Source organism: Mus musculus, chromosome 3, assembly GCF_000001635.26.
Source record: "Mus musculus strain C57BL/6J chromosome 3, GRCm38.p6 C57BL/6J".
Lineage (NCBI taxonomy): Eukaryota > Metazoa > Chordata > Mammalia > Rodentia > Muridae > Mus > Mus musculus.
Genome location: NC_000069.6, coordinates 39,356,081 through 39,364,845, shown reverse-complemented (window position 1 = coordinate 39,364,845; position 8,765 = coordinate 39,356,081). Strand labels below are relative to the sequence as shown.

The following is an 8,765-nucleotide window of genomic DNA, read 5'->3' as shown; positions in this document are numbered from 1 at the left end:
GTTGGAGACAAAAAAATCACACGATGATCTCAAAAGGCAAAAATATCTTAGAAAAATCTAATATACATTTATGATCAAATTCCTAGAGAAACTAGAACTGGAGGAAAGGAACAGACCTCAACATAATAAAGACTTTGTATGACAAACCCATCACTAACATGAAAAAAAACTCAAAACAATCTCATTGAAATCAGTAACAGGACACTGTTGTTCAAAAGCATCAGTCCATTTCAATATAGTAATATGAGATAAAGCAATAAGGCAAGAGGAGAAGATTAAATGGATACAAACAGGAAAAATCCCTATTTGCAGATTATATGATATTATACATAAAACAATCCCATCAGAAAACTTCTAGAAGCAATTAAAAATTTCAACAAAGTGATATGGTACAAATGAACTTAAAAATGTCCACAGATTGTTAAACTATATATGCATTAACAACAAACTAAGAAAGAGATCATGAACACATTTCCATGTTCAGGAGCATCAAAGACAATAAAATAACTTATAGTAAGCCCGCCAAAGCTGTGGAAGAACTCTTTAATGAAATCTTTAATCTCTGAAGAAAAGTACTGAAAAAGACACTAGGGAATGGACACCTCTGTGTTTCTAAATTGATACAATTAATATTGTTAAACAACCATGTTACCAGATTTATGCAATCCCAATCAAAATGGCCATGATATTTTGCACAGAAGAGAAAAAAAAAAACTATTTTGAAATTTACATGTAACCAGAAAAGATGGCAAATAGACAAAACAATACTGAGTAAAGGGAATACTGAAGACACTGCCATTCGGTAAGTCAAGATATATTATAGGCCTGTAGTAATGAAAACAATACCATACTGGCACAAATGCTGGCAATGCAGACCAATAGAGCAAAACAGAAGGCTCATACATGGGTACTGATAACTACAGTCTTTTGATATTTGATTAAGAGGCTAAAAACACATATTACAGAAAAAAAAAAAACAGCCTCTTCAACATATGTTCTTGGAAAACTCGGCATCGGCATGGAGAAAAATAAAATTAGAGCTGTATCTATTACCCTGCACACAAAAAGTAAAATTGAATTGACATGGAGCCACGAACTCAATGTGAACCCCAAGAAAGTAAAACTGTTAGGAGAAAATACATTTGAAGTACGGTAAAAGATAAAGGTATAGGAAAGGAATTTCTGTATAGGACCCCATTTGCTAAGGATGTAAGGCTAGCAATTGGCAAAGCAGGATCTCATAACATCTAACCGATTCTGTACACATAAGGAAACTATAAATTAAGTTAAAAGGGAACCTTCAGAAAAGAATAGAATACATTAAATCATATATTGTTGATTCAAAAACCAGAGTCAAGGAAACAATGCCCTAAGTTTTAAAAATAGGCTAGTTACCAATACAGAGAGTTCTCAACAAAAGTTATACAGTGGCTAGTAAATATTTCAAATACCCTTAGCTGTTAGGCAAAAGGGAACCGCTCTGAAATGTTCCCCTCACTCTAGTCAGAATGGCAAAGATCAACAAGACAATGGGAAAACAATGCTTGCTAGACTGTGAGGATTGGTGGAATTTCAAGTTGGCCAAAACCCTCCAGAAATCTGTATGAAGAATCCTCAAACTCTAAATATAAATCTACCACATGACCCAGCTCTTCTGCTCCTTGGCATATTCCCAAAGGACTCAACGACCTGCTCCACAGATACCTGCTCAGCTATGCTCATTGCTTCTCTATTCCCAATAGCTAGGAAATGGAAACAATCTAAATGTCCTTTAGCTGATTTAATACTGAAAATGGAGTGCATATACACTATGGAATACTACCCAGCTGTAAAGGAAAATGAAATCGTGAACTCTAGAGGTAAATTGATGTACTTAGAAAAGATTTTATTGAATTAGGTAACCCAGACCCAGAAAGACCCACAACTGCCACATGCTCTCTCTCTCAGCTCCAAATCTTCAAATGTAAGTATCCAGTGGGGAAAACCTACAGAAACCGAGAAAGTAAAACGGAACCATACACTGGGGATGAGGGTGGGCTTACGTGGTGAACAGGAGATACAAGTGATGTGAAGGGGGTAATGGGGAAAACAGAACAAGGAGTTAGGCCCCAACTGGAGAGGGAGGAGTAAAATTAGTACAAAAGGAGGAGAGAGGAGAGACAAATATCACCAATGTCATTTGATAATGTCTCAAGTAAAAAAGACACAAATGTGTATGTATACCAATTATGCATACCTCTCTCTCTCTCTCTCTCTCTCTCTCTCTCTCAATATATATATATATATATATATATATATATATATATATATATATGTATATATATATATACATGTGTGTGTGTGTGTGTGTCTTATGGATGTTATGCCTGACACTTGGGCTGACAATGCTCCCATCAAAAGCCATAGATTAACCAAAAACCCAGTACAAGTCATAAGAAACCTCCTATCAAGTGATCAGGGTAATCCAAATGAGTTCCAAAGCAATCCACAGCCATTGTTGCCCTTCAGAATCTCTCAAAGATTGAAGGCAACCCTCTATTGCTAAAGACATCACCGGTACACAAGCCTCTGATTATTTGACTTCAATCTAACTTGAAAGCCTCATTCCTATGGTATAGATTCCATAGTATCAGAAAGTACTGTGAAAGCTGCCAAAAAGAGAGGAGATCAATACTCATACCCAGTTATGACAAATATGAACCATAACAATGGCTGATATGGCAAGATATCTGTTGAGGTGCAATAGTGGCACTCACATGTTGGTAGTAACCACCAGCTGTCTATGTGGATTTAAGGCCTACTCAACAGGAAGTAAGTCATATGTGGTACTAGGAATTTAGTCAACTTCCTAAGGCTAGTGCGGTCATGTGTCTTAGAAGAAAGTCTATGCTAGGCCAGCATAATTCCTTAAAGACATCTTAAATTCTATTATACCCACAGACAAGTGTAACTATCATCCTTAATCAAAGAACGTTCTTTTAAAGCAAATGGAAACAATTATAGAAAACCAGAGCTGGACATAATGCAGAAATCAATGGCTTGTCTGGAGTCCAGGCCCAGTGGATACATCTGTAGCACAGCTCCTGGATTTATGGCTCAGGGAACATTGTAGAAGAGGAAGTGGAAAGCTTGTAATGAAAGAGAACCAGGAAGTCTGCTGTGAAAATGAACCTCATAAACATGGTTGCAAAAACAAGAGTGGAACCACGACAATGTCAAAAGACATGCTAACACGGATGGGGAAAAAAGTTTCAGTGGGGTCCCACCCTTATATATTGCTTTAAGACAACTGATGACTCCTGAGAGAGGTAGCATTAACTTCTTCCAGGAAAGAGTCCCAAGTTGATCAATACAGAAATGCTCACCTTCGAAACCATATGAACGCACAACAAAAAACATCTCAAAAGATTGTATTTATATAGATATATAGAGATAGAAAGAGATATACATACATATATCCATACATAAAGTGTGTGTGTGTGTGTGTGTGTGTGTGTGTGTGTGTGTGTGTGTGTGTTTGGGGGGTATGTGTGTGTATATGTGTGTATGTGTGTGTGTGTATGTGTGTGTAGCAACCAATAAAAAGGTTTTTCAATTTGAAAGCAGGAGGCGTTGGAGGAGGGAAGGGAAAGAAAGAAGTGATGTAATTATATTTTCATTAACATGCATTTTAAAATAAAATAAAGAAGCTATCAAAAACATAAGCATAACCCTGGAAGCTTAAGTTATTATCTCAAAAAATGCAAAGCACAATACTTGTTTCATTTCAATTTCCAGGACTATAGTGATTAGAAAAATATGCAAGTGGCCACAAATGTGCCCTATGCATGAGAAAATGATTTACAAATTTAAGATATGGCTGTATGGGTTCCTCATTTCCCCATGTAGTCCAAAAGCAAGTGTTATAATTTGCTCAGTCTTACATTAAGTACGGAAATGCATGTAGTTTCTAAATGGGGAAGGCTCAGTGTCTTGTTTGAATACAGTATTTTCAGATTTTAAAAGCCGGGTGCCTTTATGTAAATCAAGTTGAGTAATGTAGAAAGTATTTTCTTTGTAAAATAAAAGTTTAAAATAAATTACCTTATTAAAATTTTTTTCTGGTTCAACCCCAGGGAACTCAAGATCATAAAAACCAGAGAAATCATATCTTGCCTAATGCCTCTTTTTTCTCTTCCTTAAGTTGTTAGGGTTTTGTTTTTTATTGCTTGTGCACATTTCAGATTTTATTCCTACACGTGTGTATTGTATATACACAAATCCCTTGCTCACACATCATTTCAACCTCCTAATGCATTGTGGGAATGAGCCACCTGGCATGCAGTTGAACATAATTTCCTTTAACGAGAACCATAGGGTACTTAATGACTCACAGTGTGGGCATGGGCTCCAGCTGTCTGTGGTGCTTCACATTGACTGGAATACAGGCAGATAAAATATGTTTAGATTTCCCCCAAAGCAAATTATTTGAATTCATAGCCATCTGTCTGAAAGGTAAGAACACTTCTAGCTTAGACACACACACACACACACACACACACACACACACACACACACTTAATCCATGTTTATTTTTTTGGATTTATGACTGAGTGGGTATAGTCTAATCAACCTGAAATCCAAAATGCTGGTTTTGGATTCATAGAAAGAAAAGAATGAGGTGAGGGTGGAAAGGAATTAAACTAGAGACTGCCTAATTCAGAGTTTCCTCTACCTGGATCCACCATGTCTGTGACCACCAACAGCGCTTCCTCGACTGATGTAGTCTGGCTCAGACATGTCTGCTGTGCATTTTACTTGACCTGAGAGTTCTGGTAAAGAGATTTATCTACCAAACGTCAAGGAGGTTGCCAGATTCAACAGACATCGGCTTAACTACATGGCGTCGCATGTTGCCAGTGTTAGGTTATTTGATTTCTTTTCCTTCTAGGCTTTTCTTTTGAGGCCTGTCCAAGAATATTGATTTCTCGCATTGAAAATTTGTTCTCTCCATGGAGAATCTTATTGCTTCCCTCCTACAGTGATTATAAGTTTAATGGAGCTTTTTATAAAGACAAGTTGCCAGCGGGCTGTAGGTTTGAATAACATTAATTTTCTTAATGAATCTATTGCTTTTTTTTCAATGAATTATTGGATGTTTTGCTTTATAATAATAAACTTTACACCTCTGGATAGTGGTACGAGCGAAGTGGTAAGGTGCATTATACTTCATTCCTGCAAGATCATTTCTGACTTTCCAGGCAGTTTTAAAACTACTTTCTGAGTAGTATTACTACGTGAGAATTGTCCTTCTAATGAAAGGCTTGTGCATTGTTTCATTTACATTTTGTAATGAATATATTACTTTTGGTTTGCATAAACGTTATGAAGCCAGTACACATCGTTTCCCATACTCCACACCCAGTTTCTGTGACATTTGAGTTTACGCAAATCATGAGTCACAACTGTTCATTCTATTATTAATTAAATTCTAACTGTTCTGCAGACTTCTTGATGTCTCTTTGCTGGTTTCAAATTCTGGTCAGGGTACTACACTATATGCTTCATCCTCATGGATAGTGTACAGATGCACTCTTGGACCTTTGGCGGTTGAGGTGGCCTTGGTGAGCTTGAGGAGTACAGAGTTGTATAAAAGTTTATCAGGATTTTTGCGGACCCTAAAGCACGCAGCGAAGTCTCTGAGACCTGAGCCTCTCAAGCGGCCACTTAGGGCCGGACAGTGTCTCGTTCGATCCAGTTTTCTGGTGGTCTCCAGCGAAGACAGGCGACAAAGCCGTTGTTGAGTGGGATGGGCCGGCGACCGCCCGGTAGTGTCTCTATTGCAAGAACTCTGAGAGAAATGAAGAGAGTCCTCAGCAATGATGTTGGCTTCTCGTGGTTCCCAGAGCCCTGCTTAATGGATGGAGACTGGACGAGAACCTGGCTGCTGTGGTTCTGAACATGGCCCAGAGCCCTGTGTCTGCCGAGGTCATTCACCAGGTGGAAGAGTGTCTTGATGAAGACGAGAAGGAGATGATGCTCTTCCTGTGTAGAGATGTGACTGAGAACCTGGCTGCACCTAACGTCAGGGACCTCCTGGATAGCTTAAGTGAGAGAGGCCAGCTCTCTTTTGCTACCTTGGCTGAATTGCTCTACAGAGTGAGGCGGTTTGACCTTCTCAAGAGGATCTTGAAGACAGACAAAGCAACCGTGGAGGACCACCTGCGCAGAAACCCTCACCTGGTTTCTGATTATAGGGTCCTGCTGATGGAGATTGGTGAGAGCTTAGATCAGAACGATGTATCCTCCTTAGTTTTCCTTACAAGGGATTACACAGGCAGAGGCAAGATAGCCAAGGACAAGAGTTTCTTGGATCTGGTGATTGAATTGGAGAAACTGAATCTAATTGCTTCAGACCAATTGAATTTGTTAGAAAAATGCCTGAAGAACATCCACAGAATAGACTTGAACACAAAGATCCAGAAGTACACCCAGTCCAGCCAAGGAGCAAGATCAAATATGAATACTCTCCAGGCTTCGCTCCCAAAATTGAGTATCAAGTATAACTCAAGGGTGAGTCTGGAGCCAGTGTATGGAGTACCAGCATGAACCAGTCTCAGAGATGTAATAAAAATAAACATCTCATTTCATATGCTGTAATAGCTAAACAAATTCTGATAGATATGTGTTTGATTAAGAATGTGTATAATTTCTTATGATTATAAACCTTAGTAGTGTTCAAAAATATATTTGGAAAAATTTATGAAATATATAACAAGAAAATAATTTTTGTGCCCATTATCTGGGCATGACTACTGTGGAAAGCTTTCTTTTAGTCTCTGTCCTATGTGCATTAGCAAATGTGTCTATTTATACAGTTGAATATCTTTTTCATTCTTTGTTTCTTTGAAGAGTCAATTTTAAAAATTAAAGTAGGTAGAATGTACCCATAGAAAGAAAAAGTTAAATGTCCCCAAAGAGATTTTAAAGTTGTTTCCTTCTACCTCACGGAACTCATGTCCTACCTCCTTCCTGTTAAGGAGACTAATCTAGACCAGTTTCTTCTATAACCATGCACAGAGAATCTACCCACAGAGTGTCTACTTTTATACAAGTGGTAGCATATCATGTCTGCTCTTCTGAACAGAGACTCCTTAGATATTGTTCCATATAGTTAATAGGAGATTGTTTCGACTTAATCATTATTTGTATTATTTTGAATGATACCCCTACCCTTTTATCTTCTTTTGAGACAAGAACTTACCTGTAATCCAGCCTGGCCTGGAATCCATTATGTAACCTAGGCTGGCCTTGAACTTGCAATGAGCCTCCTCTTGCTTCAGCCTCCTCGGGCTCATGGCTTCCATTTTCTGCATGTACTAAAATGTATTTAGTTCTTTCTTGCTGATGTATAAATTGCCTCCTTTCCTTTGTTACTAGAAACAATGCTGCAAAATAAACTTCCTGATTCTTAAAAAAAAAAAAAAAAAAAAAAAAAAAAAAGTTTATCAGTTACAACTCTCTGAAGGTTTTCCTCATGGTTAGCTTGAAGATGTAGATTTGAGAGGGAAAGGCTACAGAGCAGAACTGCAGTTCTCATCGCATCTTATCAAGGGTACCTGTCAACTGCATCACCCGTCACTCCTGCTGTGAACCTCTCCCCACCATTGAGACATTCTCTGAAGTTTCCTCATAGTGTAGTCTCACTGGTCTCCTCTTGGCAGCACTGACTGGGAGGGATTTGTTATACACTGACCACATTTGATGGATGGATGCTTAATTTTAGGTGTTATCTTGGCTGGGACATGGCTCTTGGATATATAGTTAATAAGTACTCTGGCTATTTCTCTGATGATAATTACTTGGATGAGATTGACCAAGGTAAGCAGATTACTTTCATTGTGTGTGAGGGTGGGAGAGGCACTCTTACCATGTCAGCTGATGGTCTTAGGAAAACCCTGACCTCCCAGAGCAAAGATTTATGTTATCAGATGACCTTGCAACTTGTCACAGATCCCAGTCTGTCTCTATCCTTCCCTACAGTCTTCAGTTAGTCAGGCCTCCAGAATTGCAGGAGATAGCTTAAAATCTGTCCCTCTTTCTTCCTTTCATATTGCCCTTGCTTCTCTGGGAAACTAGCACAAGGATTGCAACTCCATAGATGATTCGATTTTCTTCTCAGCAGATCTATCTGTTTTCCATTTACTTATTTTGTCAGCAATGTCTTTAGACTCATGGGTTTTTATTTTATACTTGAGTCTTCATTTATCAGTAATTTATTTTATTGCTTGGGTTCTTCCAGCATTGGCCATGGGCACTCCAGTCTCTATTCAATTGTCTCCTCTGTTCATTTAACAAGTGCTTTTGGCTTTTTCAATCTTGTGTAAGTATTTCCTTATTTCTGGTCCTAGATTCTGAAATAACCCCTAAGTAATCACACTTGGCAAGGCTGGTACTAAAGAAAGGAAACTTCATGCTTTTTAGCTTATCTTTAAAAAAAATCATAAAAGTCAACATTATTGTCAGTAACAACTGTTTGCTGACAGATTTCAGTAAAATGTTAAACTGGCTATTCTAAAGTGATATAAATTATTAGCTTCTGGCTAATATGTGTCAAGTAATATTAAATCACATATGAAAATACAAGTAAAATTGAGTATAAAAAATTCAGTTTTAAAATCTTATCTTATGCCAAGTTACATGATATGAAATCAGACATGTATCTGGATGATGTATCTGGAGTTGCTATCCAGCTACAGATGACAGGGTCAACAGATAGCCTCGAG

General features: G+C 38.0%; 1 pseudogene; it reads left to right on the top strand.

Moving 5' to 3' along the window:
- On the top strand, positions 5,718 to 7,471 carry Gm9845 (predicted pseudogene 9845; annotated as a pseudogene).